The sequence below is a fragment of the Rhinolophus sinicus genome, chromosome 17 (genome assembly GCF_057876585.1).
Source record: "Rhinolophus sinicus isolate RSI-liver-muscle chromosome 17, RSI-T2T, whole genome shotgun sequence".
Classification (NCBI taxonomy): Eukaryota; Metazoa; Chordata; class Mammalia; order Chiroptera; family Rhinolophidae; genus Rhinolophus; species Rhinolophus sinicus.
Window position 1 is genome coordinate 50745495 of NC_142517.1, and position 26635 is coordinate 50772129.

The 26635-nt window shown below is 43.9% G+C and overlaps 1 protein-coding gene across 11 annotated transcripts in view; it reads left to right on the forward strand.

Annotated features, from left to right (window-relative positions):
- ST6GAL1 (ST6 beta-galactoside alpha-2,6-sialyltransferase 1) overlaps positions 1-26635 on the forward strand; it is a 133470-nt gene that overhangs the window by 15492 nt on the left and 91343 nt on the right. For 8 of the 11 annotated variants that reach the window (XM_074329231.2, XM_019752125.3, XM_074329230.2 and 5 more), the window contains exon 1: positions 6004-6469. The exons of 1 other annotated variant lie outside the window; for it this stretch is intronic. The gene's annotated coding sequence lies outside the window, so the exon portion shown is untranslated. Of the gene's footprint in view, positions 1-6003; positions 6470-6818; positions 7046-26635 lie in introns of those variants that run through there. 2 more of the 11 variants (XM_074329232.2, XM_019752123.3) reach the window with 2 other exon arrangements.

The window sequence follows — 26635 nt, forward strand, 5'->3', positions numbered from 1 at the left end:
CCTGGATCATTCACCCTGAGTTTCTTAATTCTTCATGCCTTATCATGCCATTCAAACGCCTTCACAATGGAGTTTCAATCCACCTTTCCTCCCGTCATGTGTGGTGAATGGTTTATTCAAGGACTATTTATACTAGTGGAGAAATTGAAAACAACCTTAATGTCCAGCTGCAGAATGATTAAATAATTTATGATGCACTCACATATTGCTAATAGCTATCACTTACTCGGTGCTGACCATGACATACATTATTTTAAGCACTTTTAATGTAATTAACTCATTTAATTTTTAGAACCACTTTGTAAGGTAGATACTACTATCCTCATTTTACAGATAAGAAAACAGGGCCAGAGAGATTAATTTGTCCAAAGTCACATAGCTAGGAGGTAGCAGAATCAGGATTCAAATTCAGGCAGCTTAATTGCAGAGTCAGTTCTCTTAGCCACCAAACTAAACCGTCTCTCGAACAGTGACCAACGGTGCAATAAACCATTAATAACTTGCCTAAAAATGTTTGCTGTGCATCTAATAAGGGCTGAAATGAATGAATAATTTGTTAAAGGTATATAGGAAATGCTTATATACACTATTATTTCAACTATGGAAAGTTCTAGAAAAATACACAGGGAATGACTAGAAGAAAATAGGCCAAAAGGTTAATTCTGCTTGTGACTGTGGATGAAAAAGGGGCCATGTATTAAACCTGAGAAGCTCAAGATGAGGCCTGAATGATGGGCTTTATAAACTCAGAAACACAAAGTAAGCACATAGGACAATCTGAACATAAACATTTCTAACTAAAAGCAGTCATGGTGGGGCCTGTAGCTTCCTTGACAAAGGTCAATCTTTACCTTAAGAGAGCTTGTCTATTGTCTTTTTGCATCTAAGATAACCTACCTTTGAAATGTCAGAGTAATCCCCTCTTTCAGACTCCTCAGGGTACAACCTCTCACCAGAGCTCAAGGCCACAGAACCATTCATTGTTATCTTGTTGCCAACATACCATCTGTATATGCTGTAAATATTAACTATCCGGTACTCACCAATGTAAAAGAAGTGCTGTCTCTGTGTTTTACTTTCTATCCAATCTCAGAGAGTCACACCCCCCTAACCCTCCTTCCCTGCTTTCTCCCGCCTCCTTAATCTACCGTCAATGAATTTCATGTAACCCTCCTTACATCTTCTTTGATTCTAATGTATAAAATAAGCTGTAAAGCAGAGGTGACCAAACTTTTTTCAACGTTTTTTACCAAGGGCCATATGTAGTAAAATACACAAACAGCCGGGCCACTCACTCGAAGTGAACTACATATTGCCTCACCTGATTTATTTAAGTAAACTAAATACATTTTTGGAATTTGCTACGGGCCAATAAAAAACGGATTGCAGGCCACAGTTGGCTCACGGGCCACAGTTTGGACACCCATGCTGTAAAGCTACCATTCTCCAGAGCATTTTCTCAATCCCTTGAGATTTTGCTTCCTGGCAATTGTCACCAGTTTGGCTCAAATAAACTCTCATAAGACTTTTTCTTAGGCTAGAGATTCTTTCTACAACACGACTGATAGAATGCCAATTTTTCCACCTTGCTTCTTTACATTTGTCTGACTTTTCTAAATTTCCCAAAGTAAACTTCATCTGTAAAATAGGGGGGAAAAACTATTAAAAATAGATTTCTAAAAACATGAGTACAGAAACAGGTGTGGGACAAATCACCAACAGGCATCAAATGCTGATTTTTTCTCTCCCCCCAAACATTTGTTAATTTCAAAGAAGTTTCATTGACTTCTTTACACAAAAACTTCTTTTGCACAAAGCCTGACCCTTACTGCAGGTTTTTCAGACGGTCATTCTCGAGTCACAGGAGGCAGCTTCCACTTTGGTTCTCGTAGATGTCCCTTGAGAGAAGCCAATTTCCTGGATCTTTTTGAGAGAATTTATTATAAGCATCTTTGATTCCTCAGAGTCCTCTTGCCCCTGTATTTACTGCCATTCTTGGTGCTTCTGGTCTCCTGGGTATGGCTTATGAGTCCTGCCCCCAGGCAACAGGGCAGCAGTTTTGGCAGCTGCAGCCTGTGAACTGTCACTGGCAGTTTGATGGGCTTTTCCAGCCTTTTGCAGCCCTGGGACCAGATGTAGTATGAAGGAAAGAGGGCTTGGTTTTAAGACATAGCTCAACATTCACTAATAGACTTTAAGGAAGTCACTTTACCTCTGAGCCCCAGGGTTCTCGTCTGTAAATGGGAATGATAAAGAGCCTTATTTACTTCATGACTTATTCTGAGTCTGAAGAGGGCTCAAGTGGGATACTGTATATGCAGGCTATGTGTAAATGTAAAGATCTAGTATATGCATGTGGATTGTCTTTAGGTATGTATGCATGTACATATGTATGTATGTATGTATGTATGTATGTATGTATGTATATATCTATTTATTTGTAGCTTCCCACTTTCTCACACCCTTTGGAGTCACTGAACGGGGCTAATTAAAATTAATTGAAATGAAAATTAATTAACATTAAAATGAAAGTGACATCCTGAGGGAAGAACCTTGATGAGGAGTGAGCTGGAGGAGTATTGTGGGAAAGTGAGGGTTATTGAGATGGGAGGTGTAGAAGTGTGAGAGGGTGATTGTCAGGAGAAGAACTTTGCAGAAAGGGATGCTGTAAGCAGATAACTAGGAAGTCTTGCCTCAGGGTATTTGGTGTAATACCATTTTGTCTCTTTAAGAAACCTCCAGTAAAAGCTTCTCTCACTTTTTATGAGTGAGAGTCGTAGTCCTCCCCTGGCCCTCATGCATTAATCTCATGCTAAAGTTGGCTTTAATACAAGAACAGGAAGAGCTCAAGGTGACTTAAGTACAGTGGGATTCTAAAATGATACCTCCTCCCCCAAGTGAGGATTGAATTAGGACGTGCACATAGACAGTTGTCCACAGTAGATGTTCAGTACGTGGTGATTATTACTACTGTGAATTAGGAGATATTTTGCTAAAACATAAGTGATTTGATAATGGAGACTTAGTTTTTCCTTGTCTCTTCTAGGACACTGAAGTTGATTGGGTGAAGTGCAGTCCTACCATACTTGTGACCACAGAATAGGTCCATTTCTGTGACCTATCCTCATCACACTATGCTCACACCCTAGTGAGGTTTTGGAGTCACCACACCACTGCTTGCTGTACTAGGGGCTATGGGACCACCATTTTCCTTGGCTGAGGTTGTGGTCCTCCCATGAGACCTGTCTTCATAGTGTTAAGCCTCTGCCCTCTAGTCCAGTGTTCTCTCCTGTTCCCAGTCCAAGCTCCACTGGCCCATCTGTGCAGGGACAGAAGGAGCAACAGTCCCTGGGTGCCTAAATTAGAGATGCTGTGACTCTATTTCTATTTTCTGACTTAGGTTCTATAGATTTAGCGGTGTGTGTAGGTATCTTTATCTGTGAAGCTGGCAGCACTGAGGTCCATGGCAGGAAGCATAGACAGACGACAGAGCAGTTCCTTTAACCCTGAGCTACCCTCATATTAGACAGTAGGTGCTGAAAGCATGCAGAGAAGGAGACATGGGAGGGCTATCTAAGGGCCTTGAGGAGCACTTTTAGTGCGGTAAGGAAGAAGGGTTTGAGAAGACACTTTCAACTGCCTGACCCTCCTCTTTCCCCCCATAAGACTTTTATAACATCTCCAATTCAAGAGTGCGATGAAAATATTCTCTGCAAGTGGGTTGTTGAAAATGAACATTATAAAGCAGGGCAGTATTTGCGTTAGCCAGTAAACTGCCTCAAATGATCACCAAGAAACACATTACGTAAAGTATTATTCATGGATAAACATGAACTTGTGAGGGGCTGAAGGCTGCGATAGTGTCCAGAGGGAAAGTAGGTATCTGTACTTCTTAAGGAAAACACCCTGTCAAGGCAGGCGGCCCAGAGACAATAGGTGTGGAAGCCCCATAAATAAGCTGGGAGGACAGGACCATCCCCCAACTAATGGTCAGCCTCCTGCCTCTCACATTGGGTCAGATGGCTCCAATTAACCAGACAACAACCTTGAGGGGGCAGCCCCCAAAGGGAATAGCTCCACAGTTGCTCCCACCCTGGAAATTTGCTAAGGGCACCCCTACTTGCCTGCTCTCTTGCCTCAGAGCCCTAGGCACTTCTTGGGCTTAACTTGTCATCTGTGGACATCTAAATCCCGCAAGCTAAGAATCCAGAGTGAGACTTTTCTTTCATTTTCTCCATAATTTGGTTGGAGTTCTGGTAAAGACAACTGTGAAGTGGAGACTGGACAACCTTCTAAAAAAAGGCTGTCCTCTGTTTCTTGTTCTTGGTTCCTAAGTAGTATTGATACAAAAGTTATGTAGAAGAAGGAAATGATTAAGGCTTTTAATGAATGTGGAAGAAGGTTCAAATTCTCTCTCTTCTATTTCCTAGATGACTTCAGTTTCCTTAATCATATGATGGGCTAAGGTTACCACCTATCTTATGATGAGGTGAGGCAATATAATAAGCAGTGTTTTTGCTCCACAAATAGTAGCTATTATTTGGATGTTCTTTGTAAATTCCCTCCGTCCTTGCCACAGCTCCTATTATATATCCCCATCAATGGCAGCTTCCAAGCTGGTCTCTGTACTCCATGCTTGCAGTCTCTGTTCCCGTTATCCATTTTTCAGAATGCTGTCAGAGAAATTAGTGTAAAACACAAAGATGCACGTCATGCCCCTGCATAAAATCTTTTAATAGCTCCCAATGTTCTCAGAATAAAGTCTAGAATCTCCCAGAATAGTCTTGTGTTTGTCTGCTTCCACTCAATTATGCATGCATTTTACTGTTATGAGCACTTTCTGTATGCCAGATCCTAAGCTAAGTGCTTCATGGAGATTATTTCACATAATTCCAAGAACAACACTGTCATTAACATCTCCACCTTACAGAAGAGGTAAAGGAGGCTCAGAGAGGCTCAGGAACTCACACCAACACACAGTTACGTTGCTCACAGAGATTTGAATTCACTCGGGTTGGCAGCCTCTCCAACTGGAGCTCTTTGTAAAGATCAGTAATGCCTCCCCAGCAGCTGGGAAGGACCAGCAGCAACAATAGTAGGGATCCATGAGCTGGGGAGGGAGGCAGCAGTGTTTCCAAGAAGGGTGTTGGGCATGAGATGAGGATTTCATCTCCCCTTTCCCAGGTTGGTGGTGGGGAGTGCCCACCTCAGTTTGGAGAGAGAGAGTTCTGAGACTGGGCTTCAAACACTCACGGTGTCCACCCCACCTCGTGTAGCCAGAGGACCTATACTACCTGCCACTCTCCTGTCAATCCTTCCCTGCCACACCCCTTTCCCTGCAGGCACAGAACCAGGGGCCAAGAGGGCGCTCTCGAGACATTTGGCAGATGATTTCCTCAGGGAGTCACACCCTCTCAGCCCCAGTGGTGGCACAAGTCTGCTTCTGGCCCTTCTGTAAAGCGGTTTTCTGTCTTACAGAAGCAGCCCGGGCACACCAGGGATGGCCATTATGCAGAGGTAGTGCTTACTCAACAAGCAGTTTCCTCTCTCCATCCTCTAGCAGTGAAAGGAAGGAAACTGCTCCCTTCCTTCCGATTCACACTACCTGAGGCCACGCGTCTGCCAAGCTGCATATAGCTTGGGGTGAAAATCTCCATGTGCAGGGATTCGGCCACACTCCTAACCCATCTTTATCTGCTGCCTTTGAGAACACCTAGTACACGCCGCGCCCTACGTTGGGAGGTTCCTGCCTAATCCTGTGAAACAGATTGCCTCCCGTGCTACATAGGAAGAATTTGAGGCTCAGAGAAGTTAAGTGACTTGTTCAGGGTCACGCAGTCAGTCGTTAGCCAAGCCAGGATTACAGTTCTGGCTTGTTAGGACGAAAAACCGGAGGTCAAGTCTCCGGACCTGTGGGGTGGAGGTACAGACATCATTTGGGGATCTTTGCCCCGCCAGGTTGCGCCTCCCCCTTGTTCCGTCCGGTCTGCCATCCTCCGGGGAGGCAGGGTCCCAGCATCACACGGTACCCTAACCAGGCATCCCCCAATCCCGACCGAGGCCCGATTTCTAGCGTCCTCCCGAGGGCCAGGCGGGTTTAGGGTTCGATTTGGCAGGGGACCCACCCAGCCTTCCCGACTATTTGCCTAACGGGGACAGCTTGCTTTCCCCGCCCCTTCAACGTGCCCCTCTTCCCTCCTTCCCCAGTCCCCTCCACCCCTTATCTAAAACCTCCTGCTGCTCCCCAGCAGACTCTCCTTTCTGGACTCTTGCGTGGGTTTTCCAGCTCCGGAGCTCTCCTGCCCGACCCTGCAAGGAGTCGGGAGGCATCTGGGGGAGGGGTGTCCTGGGCTGGGCAGGCCGGGGAAGACGCCTGGGGGCACTGCCCGGCGCAAACAAAGGAAGCCAGCTGTCGGCAGGCTGGGGCGCTGAGCAGGCGGAGCAGCAGCCGTCGCCCGGAGCGCAACGAGTGAGTAGGGTGCGGTGGGCGGCGGTGCAGCCCGGGTCCCCCGGGAGGAGTGATGCGATGGGGCTTGGGAGGGGAGGGGAGCGGCGGGGCCCGAGGCACAGCTAGGGCACGGGGAATCGGTGTCCAGCGCCACCACAGCCGCCTTCGCAGCACGGGCTGGCTACCTTTTGGCTGGGGGTGTCTGTATTTTTGTCCTGGTCGAGGAGCCGCCCTGGTTTCTCCCCAGCTCCAGGAGCCTGTGAACCCACAACAAACCCACGTGCGCTCGACCACCAGGAACCTGGCTTTGCTTTCTCTACAGCACGGTCTGTAAGGAAGGGGGTGGGGATGCCCTGCAGAGTCCGGGTTCTTTCAGATCCCGCCTTCTGGGTTTACAGACCGAAAACCTGAGGCCCACGGCAGGGGTGGGGACACAGGCACCATAACAAATGCACGTGCGCGCAGCCCTAGGATCCCCGCGCACAGCTAGCCCTTAGGAGCCACCCTGCGAAACTCGGCCATTGTTTCAGCCGCGGGGAAGGGAGCGGCGCTTGGGGGACCCTCTTGCTGGAGATGGACGACAGAGACATTTAAAAGGTACCACCACTTGGGTATCAGACCAAAGTACTAGACTTATGAAAGGGAAAGCACAACACGAAAGCAACTATGAAAAAGATGACCGCAGGCCGACTCTGTCCCCGGCCGTGGTATATTACTTGATATAATCAGGACAACTCATCACTTCTACCTCACGGAGGTTTCTTAGAGACGGGGGTTGAATTAAGGGTCTATGGGTCCTCCAACTAAAAGACCGTGCCTAGCACAAGATTGCCCCTGCGCGCCTGCGATTGCCCTGTTAGGAGGTCGCGAGCGCCTCCGCAGCCTGCAGGAAGAACCGTCCAATTTAAACAGCGCCTGGCGCAGTCTTGGGTTTCATTTGCGCTTTCCATTGTAGGTCCATGCGTCTAGCCAGCCCCGGTGTTATTGGCCCCTTTTGGCTCGTTACGCATTTTACAAGGCCAGCCGAGACCTCCTAGGTGGGGACGTTATCATTTCCAGTTCTGTCAGAGTTTGAGAGAAATTCCGAGGTCCGGAAAGAAATCTCTGTTTTGTTTTGTTTTTTTCTTTGCTTACATAGGCTCGGCTCAGATTTGCAGATTTTGGTTAATCAGACCTGTTCAATCAGCAGTGAGATGGTTGGGAGGATGAATTTGCCTTTTAGGTGATGGTGTTGGTGCAAGAGTAAACCCCTAAGGTTGTGGGAGTAGGTGGTCTGCGCAGGAATGGAGGCACCACTGCCTGAGTGTGCTTGCTGAGCAATCCTTGGCAGGTACCACTAGAGAGTAACCTGTCCCTGGGGAGAACTGGGGGGTCTCCAGCCCCACACCACTATTATTCAGTCTGCAGAGCATCTACTGAATCCTCTTATAGGCGGGAAACAGAGACCTGGAGGGTTCAGCCACTTGTCCAAGTTTAAACCCCGTGAAATCTGGGACAGAGAGAGGATTTGAGCATGGGTCTCCCAACTCCCACACTGCACGCAGCCGTGCAGGCAACCAAAGGCAAAACCAGGATTCTGTGGTTGGCTTAAAAGGCATTGGCCTTAGGCAGAATAGAGTTAAACAAAGAAAGTAATTCAGATAGAAAGCTGCACCCTTCCATTATCCCTTTCAAGAGTTCTTTATTCATTTGAGAAAAAGATAGATTTAGTAATTCCTTACTCTCCTTCTAGCCTTTCATAAGCTTAGTTATTTTTTCTTTCCTGGTTGCCCCCTTCCCCTCAAATTGGAATAGGGCCAACTATGGAGTCTTAGATGTTTTGCCTCTCATCCCTGTGCCAGGAGGCCTTTGTTTGGGCATAAGCATGGGCTGTTGACATCAGCCCGCTGGGAAGAAAGTGTCTCTTAGTGGACTACTCCTGAGCCACTTGTAAAACAAAGCAGTGTTTCCATTGCTTTTATTTAATTTTTTTTTTTTTTTAATGAGACTTCCAGGGAAGTACCTTATTTTTGTATTTGGCAGAGGAAAAATCGGAAAACTAAGGAGGAAAAAAACAACAAAAAACACTTAGAGTCTGTTTTCCCTTGTCCCTGTCTCCTGGCTACACTTGTTTCTTTTCTTAAGGTTCCCAGGGTATTTCATTTTTGTGGTGCTTCCACGTGGCACTTGAGTATAGCTTTCTCATCAGGATGCTAGCCATGTAAGGAATTTCAGAAATCATCTGGTCAGACCCTTTTATTTTCCAGACAGGAAAACAGAAGCGCAGAGAGGAGAAATTACTTGCCTAAGGACACTTGCCTAAGCATCATGTCGGCTTTTAGTGCCTTTTTTTTTTTTTTTTTTTTTTTTTTATAAATGGGAAACTGTTGCGCCAAATGAGTTTTTTTTGTTGATACCCCACAGTAAAATCAAAGTCATGATGATTGTTATAACAACACCCTTAAGTCAGAGAATGAATTGCTTAAGGATTCAGATAGGTTTGGGTTATTAAACAAAGCCACAGATCCCACTGGTAGATCTGGCGAGGAGTATTATTACAGCTATCGTTGGGGATCAGGTTTCTTTAGTGCTTACTAAATGATTCACTTTACTCTTGCCCCAGGCTCCCACATATTCCTTTTTCCTAGTAGGGAGCTGCTTTAAGTATAGTCATAAAGTAAAAGGCAGCAAGAAGTCAGAAGAGAGAGAACCCACTTAGCTCTTTGTGCTACGTAACTTCTTGGACTCCAGTTTCCTTTTTTGTACAGTGAGCGTCCCTCCTACTCAGTGTTTGCATAGCTGTTCTAGTTGGAGTGGAGGATGCTCAAGCCTTAGTAGAATCAGAGGAGCAGGGTGGGTTTGGGTCATCTCTCCTGTCTCCTGTGTTACTTGAGAACCAGCAGGCTGCATCCACAATGTGAGAGGGAGAACATATATGCATATATATCTCTTGGAGTTATGGGTATGAAGTCATGTGACCCATGCTTACGAATGTTCAGACCTCTTGGCAGGCTTGGGTGCCCACCAGCTTTTTTTAAACTCTTTTTTTTCTTAATTTTTATTGGAGAATATTGGGGAACAGTGTGTTTCTCCAGGGCCCATCAGCTCCAAGTAGTTGTCCTTCAATTTAGTTGTGGAGGGCGCAGCTCAGCTCCAAGTCCAGTCGCCATTTTTAATCTTAGTTGCAGGGAGCGCAGCCCACCATCCCATGTGGGAATTGAACCAGAAACCTTGTTGTTGAGAGCTCGCGCTTTAACCAACTGAGCCATGCGGCTGCCCTCATCAGCTTTTTAATTGGTAGAGAATGATGGTGGGGGAATAACTCCAGAGGATAAGCCCTGTGTTCAAGGAGACCCTACCTAGTCACAAAGAGGTATAAATGTTTGCCAAATTCTAAAGGGGGCCTTTGGGTGGTAGTGAAGTGTGTGTGACTCTAAGGAAAATAAATTTAGTAAAAACCAAATGAAAAACAAAGCCAGAATTTTCAGGCCTAAAGTGAAACCTAAAGTCATTCCCTTCTTTCATTTTGTATTTACTGACAAGCAGACTGATTGGGGGTGGGTGTGTCCTGTGCTCAGCCTGAAGTTACAAAGAACACAACTGGCCCTTGTTCAAAACACATTTGGATCTCCCCTTAGAAATTGCCCTCAGGAGCGGACAGAAAACAGATCTAATTTATCTCAATATTGACTTCTTGGCCGGGGGGCGAAAGGGGGAGGGTCCCCGTTTTCTTTATGTGTCAAACAAGAGCAGGTGTAAATGAGAGGGTGGAAGAGGCAAGGCTTCAAAGAGAATGTGGTTCTCTACAAATGTGAGGATGTGGCAGCATTAAAAATGACAGGAAAAATTCATTGAGGAAATCCACAGTAATCTTCGGGAACATTAGAGTCCTGAAAATTTGCTCAGATTTGATGTCAGAGATTTGTTCAATAAGAATCGAAATGGGGGAAAATACATTTTTTCCTGTTTGTCTGCATGTCTACTGCGTGTATTCTGATTCTGATAGATATACTTTTCACGGGCTTTTATGTAATGGTAACATAAGTAATGCAGTTTGACATTAAAATACTGGGATGATTTTCTAAGTCATTACTAGAAGCGTCAGGTTAGCCTTCAGAATCAATTTGGTGATTTACTGATTGTATTTATCATTTTGATTATTACTCTGATTATAAGAATAAAGCACGCTCATTGAGAACAACGTACAAAAACGTAGAGAGAAACAGAAAAAAATTCTATTACTGAAAGGCAGCCATTGTTAATATTCGGCAATTTTCCTTCTGGTCTTTTTTTTTTTTTATGGATGTGTTTTCTCTAAATGATTGAGAACACATTGTATGTGCAGTTATCTTTTGCCTTTCTTGCTTAACCTTCTCATACATGTCAGAGTTTATATCCACATTAAAGTTGTGTCTGTTCATCACTCATATCAGCTGCTTAGCATCTTCAAGGTCATGTGGTCCCATGGGCTCTGATCACTTCCACGTAGAGGAAGGAGCCTCCAGCTTCCCACCCCTGCCTCAAGTGTACAAACACCAGTCATTTTTATTTTATTTTAGAAGAAGTCTAAAGTCCAAGGTAGAGGGGGGAGGGCCCTGCGTGTGGCCTTGGGTTCTAGTCCTTCCCTCGTGTTGTAATCCCCACCAACTTAATTCAACACCCCAGTTTTCAGTTTATCTATTAAATAAGCAACTCCAGGGTCATTTGTTAATTCATTCCTCACATATTTGAGTGCTCACTCGAAACCAAAGATTTATAAGAAAAGCTCAGCTTTTAAGAAGCTCACGGTATGAACAGGGAGTCAAGGTAACAAGAGACTAATGCAGGATGCTGTGGACCAACGGCAGGGGCCGCCACCCAAGACTGGAGCAGTATGGAAGGCTTCCTGGAGGAGGGCCATTGCTAGATAGTCAAACCACTTCTAATTTTTTCCCAATTTTCATCGACACGAAAATTAACATGTTTGTGAATAAATCTGTCCATATTCCAGATAATTTCCATAGAATAGAATTCTAATGTTGAAATAACTGAGACACTTTCTAAAGGGTATGATCATTAAAAAAAAATTTCATAGGTTTAGTCCCAATTACGTATAAACTCTTAAAGTACCTAAGTATTATATCTTGTGGGAACAGTAGAAATTAAGAACACAAGAAACTCAGGATTTGAATTGTTGCTCACCGTTTATCACTGGTGTAAACTTGGACAAGGTACTTAACTCACTACTTTACCTCACTAGGCCATTGTAAGGATTAAATAAAATCACAGGGAAAGGGTCCAGTGTAGTGCCAGGTATACAGAAAGCACTCAGTAAGTGATAGCTATTATTGCTATAATTGGAATTTTCACAAGCTGCAGAAATCTTTAGTCCTAATATTTTTCTGACCGTGAGAGCAGGCAGAAGGTTAATTAAAATGGAACCTCCTACCAGGTGACAAACTGAGAGAAATGATCATTTACATGATGTATTATAAACAAGTGTTATTACGGAAAATTTCCAACATGCAAAATGCTACAATGAACCCCCATGTACAATCACTTATCTACAACAATTACCAAAATGTAGGCCAATCTATAACTCCACATTCCACCCAGATTACTTTGAAGCGCATTTGTGCCATCTTATCAGCCCAGCTATAAATATTTCACTGAGCTTCATGATGTGTATTTGAGGTATTGTCGTGCTACTCTTGGAGCCTGTCTCTGCTGTCACTGTTATGGGATGGGGAGAGAGAGAGAGAGAGGGAGAGAGAGAGAGAACACTAACCTGAGAACTTCTTAAGTTTTATCTCTCAAGTGAGTTTTTCTTCCAGGTTCTGTGCCCCAAAGAAACAGGATAGAGGGAGTGCCGAGTTTAGAGTCAGGAAACCTGATTTTGCATAAGGGCCCCACTCTTCACCAGGTGTATGCTTGTGGCAAGTGACTTTTGAATTTCTTTGAGCACATCTGTGAAAATTTGGTGAGTATCAAATGAAGTAATCCATGTGACAGCCCAGCAGCTCCATATTAGTCTGAACTGAATCAGGCGTGAACTCAGCCTTCCCTTCCTGAAGGCAGTGTCCGTATGAACTTGAGGTCACAGACTGATGGCCCCTCCACAGCAGTGTGTATTTGGTAGTAGTGTTGCTGCCAGGCTCTCATTCTGAAGATGTGGTCATGGCTCAGATAAACACCTACGTAGCATGGAGAGCGCCCTATGCTTGCAAATCCAATCTCTCCCATCCCCTCTTACTCAGCCCCTTGCCTCTGATTTATGGACAGGGCAAGGAAATCCAGAGAAGGTAGGGCCCTGCCAACTGTGCCGAGTAACAGGCCTTCCCTAACGTCCCTTTTCCTCCAGGGAAAGAGACAGGCTCCCTTCGCCCCCTCCAATTTTGATGAGTCTTGGTCTCTTCTAACTCACTGTTGTAGCCAAGTAGGAATTTTTGACTCAACTAAAAGAAAAAAGTTGATTTGAGTTAGTCATTACATGAAAGCTCTTTCTTTAATCCACTGATTCCCATTTTGTCAGGGCCTGCACACTGACTGGTGGTCTCCGCCTGTCATTAGGTAGCTGTGGGGCATTGGGCAAGATGTGTGCCACCCTGGATTGGGCAAGATGTGCACCACCTTAGGGACTCAACTCTCAGCTCTCTAGGCCCTTCCAAATCTGACATCATCAAATGGCAAAGGGCAAAAGTTATACAGAAGATCAGGGAACTTTTTCACACAAATAATAAATATTTGGTTTTAGAATCTTCAAATAGAGTAAAAAATTACCCCCTCACCTGTTGCCTTCATTCCCCACAATTCCACTTCTCTCCAAAGTGACTACAGTTTACAGTTTGTTGTGGGTCCTTCACTCCCTTTTTATGCATTTGTGTTCTATTCATGGTTATGAGCAGATACAATTTAAAAGCTCAGTAAATGGATTATGTTATAATCACTGCACTTTACAAGGTTGCCTTTTTCAATTTACTATGTGTATTAGAGGTATTTCCATGTCAGTGTATACATATTATTTTTTTATAGCTGTGTACATTCTATGCTATGGATGTGTTTACTGGTCTTTTGTTGATGGACATTAATCTATTTCCATAAAAATATATTTTTAAATGTATTTAGACGTTGGACATATGGAACAATAGTTGTGTCAGTGGCTAAATGAAGCCAGTCCATCCAACTCTGAAAAGAGTGGCAAGAAAAGGGGTGCAGGGACACCGAGGACTACACCCTAAAAAGCTGGAATGAAGGGCTCCCAAATAGTTACTAGGAGACGGTTTGCACGGAAGGCTATTTTTGGACATAGCCTGCTTGGTTGGGTGCCCTTGGCTGCCAGTACAAGAAATTGAGCTGCGTCATCACCTCCTCCACTTTCCACCATCTCTGGCACTTCCAAATTTGTTTCTGTTCTCAGGGTCACTGGGGACCTAGTGGGAGGACTGGAACTTGAGTGAGAGAGGAGAGGGAAACCAAGAAGAGGAGTATTTGAGCTCAAGCTCTGGAGGAGGGACGATGCCAGTTTTACTCTGTCTGGTTGTTCAGACCCATCTGGAGTGTTATGTTTCCCTGGGTCCAATACAGATCATGATAAAGTGAAGCACCCAGAAATGGGCTACTTGGAAGACAGAGGTTTGAGGTACCATATACTGGAGGTGGAATAAATGTGGAAACTGGGGCTTGTTAGCCTGCAGGAGATAAAATAAGGGGCACCTCCTTCTTGTGGAGGAAGGGCTTGAATCATATTGAGTGACTGCTATGGAGAGGAGAACCAGTAGAAGATGGGGAAAAAGTTGCAGGAATCAGATGAGGAAGAACTTAGCAGAACCGCCCAATGGAATTAGCTGTGTCACAAAGCAGTGCACTCCTTGTCATGGGAATATCCAAGCAAAAGTTTCAAGTGAACGTGTTTGTCATCAGAGGATTCCTTCTTTGCAGAGAGGTTGACCTAAAACGCCTCTTCCAACTTTGAAAGTCTGTGGCTATAGGGCAAGAAGCAGAAAGATGCAAACTTGGACTGAGTGGGTGGGACAAGTTATGCATGACGTCCTGGAGCAGTTTTCACCTGCCCTGAAAAGAATAAAATGGAAATCTTCAAAGGAGGTTTAAACATTGTTTCCCCTGGGTCTTGGGAACCCTACTCCTGTCTGTCCTTGGATACAGCTCTGCTTGGCTCTGTATTCATACCTTATTTCCACAGGAATAACATACCACATATACTTTAGATGACCAGGAAGTTTGGCAACCAGAAAAGCACTACATGTCCCAGGAAGATGATTGTAATTTTTTTTCATTATAACCTTTCTAAATTTGCATCCACCTCCTGGTTCCCCTGGCACCGTGCTGAGATGTCGCTCAGCTTTAATTTTAGGAGCACTCTATCCTTTGCAACCTTTTGAAAGTCTTCTGAACTGGAGTTGACAGCACCCATCACGTTGAATGCTTGTCCTTTTCTTTCCTGCAGTTGAGGAAGATCCTCTTGGGCTTAAGACTTAGCTGAGTCCTGGTGAGGGAGACATGACAGGCTTAGCATCTTCGGGCCTTTGCTGAGCGCCTGGCCATGAGGAGGCATGGTGTGTGTATTCTCTCATCCAGTCCTTGCAGCAACACTTCGGTGTCATGGTATCATTAACCCCATTTTGCAGATCAGAAAAGTGAGCTTCTGAGAGTAGAGACTCACCCCAAAATGTACTGCTGGTAAGCAGTGAAGCTGGCTTTGGGTGCAGCTCTTTCCTACGCCATGATACAGGTTCTCCCACTGCTAATAATTCCCAGTCCTTTGGGTCTGAGAAGTGCTTTGTCCTTGTGTTTCATTGGGGACTTGGCTGAATTTCTCCTTATAGAAGCTTTCTACCATTCCCCTAAGAACATATGAATGGAAAGAAATCAATGGACAGTCACATATGAATAGCATGACATTTGGATCCAGCATACATTTTGTTCATCCCCCCCCCCCTTTTTTTTTTAGATTTTATTGGAGAAAGGGAACAGGGCTTTACTGGGGAACAGCGTGTACTTCTGGGATTTTTCCAAGTCAAGTTGTTGTCCTTTCAGTCTTAGTTGTGGAGGGCACAGCTCAACTCCAGGTCCATTGTTAGTTGCAGGGGGTACAGCCCACCATCCCTTGCGGAAGTCGAACCGGCAACCTTCTGGTTGAGAGGACGCGCTCCAACCAGTGGCAGCTCATTGACTTCATTTTAATTGCACAAGGCGCAGCTGGCTGGCTCATGTTGCGATCAAACCCGCAGCCCCATTGCCCAGAGCTCGCGCTCTAACCTACTGAGCCACCTGTCCGTCCCTTCATTTCCCTGTTCAGTCAGAGTTGTTTGCATCAAAACCAGTTTGCCTTTTTCTTTTTTGCTTGCCCTTTAAAACTCTGATATCCACCTGTATTCATTATTTGGTTATGATTGGGAATAAACACGAGTAGAGAGCATGGCCACAGATTGGTGGGTACCACAGCTTGGCTACCTTAAATGCCTTTGGTTTCTAAATGGAGCTCAATATCAGCATTGTTAAGAGCTTGTCTTGCAGCCGTGCTTCTAGGCTCTTAAATAATATCTTCTTTTGTTAAGTTTATTTAATATTACTTTATTCATCAAATATTTATTGAGTGCCTATTGTGTGCTAGGCATTGTGCTAGGCATTAGGAATATCTTCATAAAGAACACCCACTGTAGATATACACACACATATTCAGGGGAAATCGCAGGGCCTTGGAAGTTAGTGGCAGACAGATTTCCTGTATCACCCTCTTCTTCTTTTTTTCAGAGTTCTTGCTTTGTTCATTCATTCAACAATCATTGAGTGTGCCTGCTGTAGCCCATGCACAATGCTCATTTTTATTTATTTATTTCTAATTTTTGTTTTTTTATTAGTTTCAGGTGTACAAAACAATGTAATAGACATTTATCATTTATATCCCTCACACAGTGATAACCCCCCACCCTGTCTACTACCCCTCTGACATCGCATACAGTCATTACATTTCCACTGTCTCTATTCCTAATGCTGAACTCCACTTTTTATAACCATATATATATATATATACACAAAATTGTAGTTGACATTCATTATTGTTCAGCTTCAGCTTCAGGTGTACAGTGCAGTGATCAGGCATCTACATCATCCCTGAGGTGGTCTCCCTAATGAGACAAGTGTCCATCGGACACCCTACAAAATCTTTACAACATTATTGATTACCTTCCCCAAATTGACTTTTGTATCCCTGTGGCCATCTTGTGGTTACTGATCATGCTTTCTAATCCCCTCACCTTCCCCCTTATCCCCACCCTCCTCCCATCTAGCCACCCTCAGTTTTTCCTTTATGTATCTGAGACTGTTTCTGATTAGTTCATTCATTCATTCTTTTCTTTAGATTACACATATAAATGAGGTTATATGGTATTTGTCTTTCTCTGTCTGACTTATTTCACTTAACATAATGTTCTCTAGGTCCCTACATGTTGTTGCAAATGGTAAGATTTCATTCTTCTTTATGGCTGCATAATACTCCATTGTATAAATGTACCACAGTTTCTTAATCCAGTCGTCTACCGATGGGCATTTCGGTTGTTTCCATGTCTTGGCTATTGTGTATAGTGCTGCAATAAACATCGGGGTGCATACATTTTTTTGAATTAGAGTTTTGGATTTCTCTGGATAGATACCTAGGAGTGGAATAAGGTAGCTCCATTTTCAGATTTTTGAGATACCTCCATACTGATTTCCATGGTGGCTGCACCAGTCTGCAATCCCACCAGCAGTACACAGTGCTCATTTTTAGAACATAGACCCAAATATTCCCACAGTTCTGTTCCTTTAAGAGCTTAGTTGGAGGTGGACATGCAGATATTAATTACAACAATATTAATGTTATAATAATATTGTACAATATTAATATTACAATATTAATACAATAGTAATAATACAATATGAATATTAATTACAACATAGTGTGATAAATATTATGGTTTGGGTATTCACAGAGGCTGGAAGAAGATACAGTGAGTTTGGGAAAGTCTCCTGGAGGAGGCGATGCCTATGCTGGGTCTTAGAAGGCAGTAGCTGTTAGTCTCTGGGAAAAGGGCATTTGAAGGAGAAGGGGCTGCAGGAGCAAAGGTGTGGGGTGAAGAATGGCTTGTTGCAAGTGTGGAGCAACCATTAACGGGTTGGTGTTCCGGGAGAGAAGCAGACAGGCAGGAAGTGGTGAAGGATGAGGCTGGAGCCATTACATGCATTATCTAATATGATTTTCGTAACCTCCCTATGTGGCATATCCTATTCTTATCTCCACTTAATAGATGAGGAAACAAAGGCTGAAGGAGATTTGGTGATTCATTCAAAGTCAGACAGTGAGTTAGTTGAGGTGCTTGGACTTGAAGGTAGGCGTGCTCAGCCCCCCAACAGTGCCTGCCGAGGTAGGTTGGGAAGGTCTCGTTGCTGACTAAAGTGCTTATTTCCTCTCTATTAGTCTTTCATGGGTAATATTCTTGCTGGATCCTCTTCCTTCCACCTGCCTTACAGTGTTTTCCAGTTTACAGTTATTTTGGGATTAGTGGGTCTGATGTTGAAGCATCTTCTGAGTCTTGGTTCTAGTTTTCACCTTCCTTTTCATTCAGAAAATCAATAGTCCAGAAATCTGTAAAGAAAACATTTATATGCCCAACTATGTGTGACAAGGGAGAAAGAGAAGGTTCTTCCCTTTCCTCAAAAGTTCCAGCTTCATTTAGTAGACCATGTATTACCTGTGAATCATTTAGTTCAGGGAAGCCCTTTGGGGACTGGAGAGGAAGCAATCAGCGTGGGCAGGAGGAGTCTGGAGAAGGTGGGCTGTCCCTTTAAAGATGAGTAGGACCAGGAAGGTGGAAGGCATGACATATGAGTAAAATTATTTTGTCTCACCCAATGATAGCTGGGATACCTTTGGCCCATTCTTCCCATCCCCCAGGATAATTTCTGTGTTGAAGTTGGCTCTTGAGTTGGAGAGGCAGTATAGGTATTTACTGATTTATTCAAAATAAAGTGTATTGAAAACTAATCAGTTGAGAGCTAAAAGGCAAGATGGTGAAATTACAGAATGAATAAAAAAGTGCAATTACAGAGCTGAGGAGAAAATTGAAGATACAAACACCACTAGAGTTAATGAAAGTTAATAAGGAACAAAGTAGCATCCACATTACTAACAGAGAGAGAGTCTTGAGGAAAATTACAGTACACGCTGAGGAAAAAACATTTATCAGAGAAAAAATCAGAGATTTAAAGGTTGTACAAAGATAATCCTTCAGAAGTGTAACTGTAGCACCTGCGCAGACACATGCCACTTCTGCTCACGGTCCATTGACCAAAACATAGTCACATGGACCTACTTGGCTGCAAAGAAGGCTGGGAAATACCTCCAGCTGGGTGTGCACTCTTAAAACTCAGAGTTTTTCTATTACCGAAAGGGAAATGAGGAAATGTATACTGGGAGCAATTCATCTCTGCCACAGGGAAAGGGTCATGTTGACCTTAGACATGATCTGCAGCAGAAGAAAAAGTTGAGAACACAGAGAAGAAATATGTAGCATTCTGAGGGAAAGGCAGTGTGACTGAAGCATTTTACACTTAATTAAATCACTCTGCAAGGATAAGGCCATTCTCAGACGTTCAAGACCTCAAGGACTATAGCACATATGAGCTCTTCTTGGGAAAACCTACTTGATGACAAAAAAGATTAATCAAAACAAACTTAGGAAGGTGTGGTTAAAGGTCATTTAGTGAACTCTTCATCCACTGCAATAGAGAAAAGCTAAGCAAGAGTGGGAAGTAAGGCTAAGGAACAGAATGTGGCAATGTAAAAAGAATGTAATAGAAACAGAGAGCTCGGGGAGGAAATGGGAGGACATGCAGGTGCTACCTTTCCCTCTCTCTTACTGACCAAATAAGGTGTTAAAGTCATGGCTCTGACCCTTCAATTAATTTTTTTTTCTTAAACTTGAAAGGATGTTTAAAGAAGTAATATCTTTTGGTGGAGAAATGTGTTAAAAGTTCAGCCTTTCCGTTATTTTACTTTTCTGTAGAATTAAAATGCAATTTTAAAAATAGCTATTTTATAAAGCAATTCAATCCATTATTTTTTCATGCATTCTTCTATCCTCCACTCTTCTATCCATATGTAAGTGGAGGGATCTTAGGTGATGTTTAGCTCTGTATAATTTTGTGTGTTGATTGATTTTTTAAAAAAAACAATGAGCTGGTCTTCTGTGAATAAAACCACTAAGGCTATTTTAAAAGGCACTGTTAAATACTAACGCTCAGGGTGTGGAGAGGGGGTTGGAACAAGACACGGTCTTTTCATGGGGAAGTGGGTGAGTCTGTTATGTGAACACCACACTCTAGGTGTTGGGGCCCAGAGGACAATGGGTGAAGTTTGAATTGGGTGTTGAAGGATGAGCAGAGTTCTGATAGGCTGAGAATGGAGAAAGGCTATTTCAGCCTGGGGGACAGGAGAGCAGGAGCACGCAAGCCTGGAGGAGTGAAAGTATGTGGCATGTCTGGCTAATGGGAGTAATTTGTTATGGCTGGAGAACAAAGGATGCATGAAAGAATAGCTACTGTTCATTAAGTGCCCACAGCCTAGCAGGTATGACACAAAGATATCTCTAGGCTGCCCAACAGCCCACAGAACGGGTATAATTAGCCCTATGAGGAAAGTCATATTGAGAGAGCCAACATTGCACAACGCCTGCCCAAAGCTGCACAGTAAGACTGTGATTTGAACCCCTGGAGCTGCCTGCACTCCGAAGCCCATGGTTCTCCTGTGCTGATTTGTAGTCCACAGCAGAACATCAAGTATAAAAACACAAATAAATGTAAAGATATATTTTTATAGGGACTTTATAAGTAAATATATTTTATATACTTACATCCATATAGACCTATGAAATGTAAATATATTTCACATGTAAATTTTATAGGAAAATCTTTAGGTAAATGTAAAAGCTTAAATTGTGGTTCAGACTCTGCCCTCCAGCAGCTGTATAGCCCCAAACTATTTAATCCCAATCCTAATTTGTTTAGTCATAAAAGGGGTTTATCCCTAATGGTGGGGCTGTCTAACCTCACTTCTGTTTTTTATGTTCAAATTAGATCATAGATGTGAAAAGATGATAAAGTATAAAAGAACCACACAGAAGGGTTTGTTATTCTGACACACTTCTTGCTCCTCTGTGAATTTACAGTTAGGGGCTGCGGTGGGAGATAGTAGGGAGGGAGGGAGGCAGGCCGCCCGCCTTCCTGGTGGGAAAGTCTGGGTCAGAGAGTTGAGTGGGGATGGCTGTCAACAGCTTGGTGAGTTATACAGGGCAGAGGAGGGTGTTCCAGACATGCCAGGCCACAGGAAGGAATGTTGGAGCTGCCAGGCGAGCAGGCTCCTGCTGCGTCTGTCTGGTAGAGACTTGTCGTCTGGGAAAGGGACAGGAGGACAAAGTTGTCAGGGGACTCTGGAGCACTGTTTCTTCTCCAGGAGTACTGACGAGATCAAGGTAGGGCCCTGGCATCAAAGAAATTGGACTCTGACACAGTAGAGCAGGGTGGGCCTGTAGCCAGACTTCAGCACTGAGCTACTGTGGTCTGAGGCAACTTACAATTGCTTCAGGAAGGACCAGGATTGTTTTAGGGCCTGGGATGGGGCCTGGCGTGCTGCTGAGGGTCCAAAGGCCTTGTTGTGTGTGTTATGGGTGGGGGTTTTCCAGAAAGCTAACTTCTCCTTACTGATGGCATGATCAGTTCCTTCCTCATCCCACTGGTCTCTCTGCTATGCCCAGATCCGTCTGTTAGCTCAACTTCAGCTCAAGATAAGCCCGTCAAATCCATGACACCCAAAGGAAAGAGAAAACCTTAATCTGTACACTGTACTCATCACATTTTATGAAGTTAGCTGTGTTATACAATGGCTTCCCGGACAGCGGGGTGCTGACTGGGTTCTCTGCACAGCCCTGGGCCCAGCACCATGCCCAGTCCTTACAGGAGGCCCTGTGAAGTGCGCTCACACTCAACCACCCGTGGGTATGAGCTGGTGCCCTCTAGGGAAGGTCAAGGTGTGAGGACACAATGGAGCTGCAGGAGCCTGTGGTGAGGAATACCTGGGGCTCTGGTGGGTCCTTCCGGCCCACCGGACAGTCCTTTTTCTACCCGTCACTTCTGGACTTAAGTGAGAGACAAGCAGCAAGATGAAATAGGGAATGTTCTCTGGGCTGATCCATGGAGCTGAACCCTGGTGGGGAGTCAAGCTTGGACCTTGCTGTTGTTTTTCTTATCGTGTTGGGAACCAGGGTCATGGGAGTGTGTTGCAGGTGAGAGAGGGAAGAAGACAGGGAGGGAGCTCTGATAAAAGCAGTTAGGCTGAATCATCAAATACTTAAGCGAACTGTAGGGATTGCCTTTGTCAATTGTACGGGGTTGGGAAGATGCTGGCCCGGGGCCTGAGCTGGGGGTGGCTCATGACAGCATTAGTATGAAATCCCCAGAATATGCTTCCTGCCGGAGGGCTTATGCTAGTTCCTTTTTTGCTCCACACAATAAACATCTTATTCTGGCCTATACATTTGGAGGAGAGGAAAGAGCGGGTAGGGAGGAGAGGAAAGAAAGGTGTCCCCCAGGGAAATGCTTTCTGTACTTGGAGAGTTCTACCCTCCTCTCCCAGACAGTCCTGGCGACTCCCAGTGCGAGGTCTGGGGGACACTCACTGCCTTCTCCATCACCATGCGCAGGGTTACTTTTCTGAGAAAGCCCTTATGTATTGGGAAAAACCCGCATGCTTTGTAGCCAACCTGGGGTTAATTCTAGATGTGGCACTTGCCAGCTGTGTGAATTTGGGAACTTCTCTGACCCTCAGTTTCGAATCTCTATTCTGTATGAATCATTCTCACTGCATAGCATTGTGGGAGTGCTATGTCGTGCTTAACTTAGTGCTGGCTTGTGGTTAGTGATCAATAAATGGTAGCAATTTTTAATGCCACAGCACTTGCTAGTGGCTATTCTCACTTATGGGTCATCTTATGGGCCACTCTGTTAGGCACTGTGGATATGAAGATACACAAGGCCCAGCCTCTCCATGGAGGGGACTTTGTCTGGCAGGAAAGATGGGCATATGTGATCAGGGCACAGATGCACGTGAGCTGCACAGATTGCTGTGGGAGCAAGAGGCAGGTGCAGGGTAGGGTCAGAGAAGAAGAGATGAGACCCTCCGAAGGAGGGGTTTGCAGGCAGCTAGGGTGGGGGTGGGGTGAACAGTAGGACCAGAAAGAAGGAGGTTCACACTGGGATTTGTCATTAGATCCATCCTCCACTGTGGGAGGCAGGCGCTGACAGTAGGGGCTCCCCCAGCAGGTGGGCCCACACGGCTTCTGCTGTCTGCTGGCATTGGAGCCCACACAGTGTGGCTCAGAGTCTGCAGTCTTTCTCCATCAGGTGGGTAGACATAGATAGGGACCCAGCTAGGCTTGACTTGGAGAGAGGGTGTTGAAGTGTCACATCACAGAGGTCTCCAGGCTCAGGGCTAAGATCAAAGGTGACCTTCCCAGAGTGAATAGAATAGATTACCAGACAGGAATTGCAAATGTGGAACCCCTAAAATGCAAGCTTCAGGTGGTGTGTGGACAGGAGGGGTTTCACAAAACTTTGGCACAAAATGGTTGTTATCAAATTTGGGACAGGAGCAGTGTGGGTCGGAAGGGTGATCTGTGAGTTCCATCAACCCCAAGCGCAATGCTCAATCTCTCTCTCTCTCTCTCTCTCTCTCTCTCTCTCTCTCTCTCTCTCTCTCTCTCTCTCTCCCCTCTCCCTCCTTCCTTCCCTCCTCTCTCCCCTTCTCTTCCTCCTTCCCTCCCTCTCTCTCCATCTATGACTGTTGTTTCTCTCACCCACACACAGATATGCATAGGCACATCTTCTGACCTCATCTACCCCTCCAGCTATTGCCTCATTTCTCTGCTCCTGAGAGAGTCATCTATGCTTGCTCCCTGCAGTTCTTCTTCTCTCATTATTTAAACCCAGTCTAATCACTGTTTTGCCTCCATCACTCCACAAAAACTACACCTGTGAGGTTCACCAGTGACCTCCATATTGCCATATCCAATGGTCAAATCTCAGTCCTAAATTTGATTTATCAGCAGCATTTTATATAGTGGATTATTCCACCCCTCCTTGAAAAAATGTCCTCCCTGGGCTTCTGGAACATCAGCCTCTTTGGTTCTCTTCTCTCGCTAGATTTTCCTTCTCAATGTCTTTGTTGGCTCATCTTCACTTGTTCACTTTGGAGTGCCCCAGGGTGCAGCCCTTGGACTTGGCCCCTGCTCACTCCCTGGTGATCTATGACCCACATGCTGACAACCAATTGATAGCTCCATCCCAGACCTTTCCTCTGAATACCACACTCATATATTTAATCATCTACTCAACGAATTTCCTTAGGTGTCTAATAGACATCTCAGTAATGACAAGTCCAAAACTGAACTGCTGCTTTTTTCTCTAAAACAGCCATCACACAGGAAACAACTTATTTCTAGTTGCTAGGGTTTAAAACTCCAGAATCACTCTTGACTCTCATTCTCTCATGCTGCATCCACTCTGAGCAAACCATATCAAATGTGCTTAGAACATAACTTGGGAAACTGACTACTAATTTGATCCACTAAATTCACGCTGGTCCGAGACAGATCAATCTCTACTTTTAATTTTTAGAATAGCTTATAACGAGGCCTCCTGCTTACATTCTTGTGCCTATGGTCTCTTCTCAAAATAGCAACTCGGGTGATCATTTTAAAGGTGTAGTATCATGTCATTTTTCTACTCAGAAACTAACAAGGCTTCCCATTTCACTCAAAGCCAAGGTTCTTAGAAGGGCCTACAAGGTTCTACATGACCTGGCCCCTCAGGTCCTCACAGACTTCATCTCTTTCTCTTTTCTGCCTCTTCATTCTGTTTCACTTCACTGACCTTGCTACTTAGACAGAAAGCACGTTTCTATCTCAGGACGTTTGCACTTGGTATTCCCTTCAGTTGGAACACCGCTCCTTTGTGCATTCTCACTATTTATTCCTTCTCTTCTTTCAGGTTTCTATTTAAGTGTCACCTTATTAGAAAGGCCATTCTGACCATCTCATATAAGATAATACTCTGGTGCCTACCTCCTCCCCTCACCCCCTTACTTTCTCTCTTCCTTTTATTCTGCTTTCTTGGTCTTCAATGGCATATATGACTTTGTCTCTTCTTACTAGGAAGTTGTGTCTATGAGGATAGAGACCTCATCTATTTTGTTCATAATTATTTTCCTAGTACCCAGAGCAATGCTTCAGAAATAACACGACAATACATAATTGTTGGCTGACTACATCTTCACAACATCTCAAAATTAGTTGTAGTAACCCACACTTTATAGATGAGGAAATTGAGGCTTAAAGAGGTTTAGTAACTTTTCCAAAGTAGCACAGCTTTCTAGCACAACACTGAGACTCAAACCTTCCAAGTGACTCTGCCATTATATTGTCTCCCTGTGAGCCTGGCCTTCCCCCAACACCCACATCTCAAACTGCCTCATTTTTTCCACATCTCATTGCAAGCAAGCAGCTTTACAGAGTGACAAAATTCCTATGAAAATGCCCCAGATGTGACAGGAGGTATAGGAAGCACATAGAAAATGCATACATAATCCATATCTGTCATTTCCAAATCTAAAAATCTGCGAAAACCAAGTATTATTCGTAACATAGTTAGTGGCAAAACCTGACCTGGACTTATATGAGCCTATTTATAAACCCTTATTTAACTCACTCAGTTTAAGTATTTATTTGTTTTTTTGCAGAAATATTAATCTGCATAATTATGGAGGCTGCCCTGTCACTGCTGCAGATGTGATACAATATATGATTTATGCAACCTACTACTTTTCTAAAATATGAAGAATTCTGAATTTCAATATTTATCAGGCCCCAAAGATTCCTGATAAGTGATTGTGAACCTGTGTTAATACTTTCCTAAGTGTCAGGTGTTTGAAATGACGCCTGTTAAAAAAGAAAAAAAAAGCTTTTTCTCCTGGTAACTAAAGTTTCTTTTAAGGCTCTTTCCAGGAACAAACTCAGTTTTCAGACCTGATTAAGATCAGGCCCAGCAGACCGAACTGAGATGGGAACGTGTGAGATGCCGTTCGAAAACAGAGAGGGAATAAAAGTCTACACACTGAACAGTGAGCTCACTCCTCCCCGACCTTCTTTTCTTGTGGGTTCCCACAGTACTGGCAAGCTAGGGTCATATTCCCTTTCCCTAGTTAGGAGATTAAAGGAGTCTGTATGCATACACTGAGTAGCCCAAGAGCACAGGCCTATGATATTTAGGGTTCTTTAAATAAAATGCATAGATTACTCTCAATCCCCCTCTGTTAAGATCCATCAGTCCAGCAGCACTGCCCACACACGGAGCTTCTAGTCAGCTTCTTAGTGTCACTTTTAAATTAAAAAAGACCACTAAGGATCACCAGGTATTTGAGGAAGTTTGAAACATGAAAGATGGAAACCTAAAGAGACAAACCACCACAACAACAAAATAACATTTAAAAAACCCCAAATCTCACAAGAAATAGAGACAATGTAGGGAACAGAAAAAAAACTTCATAAAAACTATAATTACCAGAGTCATAGAGACAAGAGAAGTTATCATAATAATGTAATAAAATAAAGACTGTGCTACAAAAAGAGGAGGCAGAGAATAAGAAAGAATTCTTGGAAATTTAAAGCGTGATAGATGAAATAAATGCATCAGGAGAGGATCTGGAATACGAAGTTGAAGAAATCATGCAGGAAATCCAACAAAAAAAGGTAATGAAATGAAAAATAAAGGATCATTCTAAGAACTCAAACATCTGAGTAGTAGGACTTACAGAAAAAAGAAATAGAGACAATGGAGGTGAAGAATTATAATAAATAATACAAGAAAAAAAATCTGAGAGCTGAATGGCATGGGCGTCTAGACTGGAAAACTCATTTGACTGCCCAGGGTTATGAATGAAAAAAGACACACGCCAAAATATATCATTGTGAAAAAAAACAGGAAAATCTTTAGACAGAGGAAAAGAAAACCCAAGTTGATTATACATAAGAATTGAAACCTGCTTCAAGGGTAACACCAGAAGCTAGAAGACAATGGAGTCATACCTTTCAAATTCTGAGAGGAAATTATTTCCAACTGAGAATT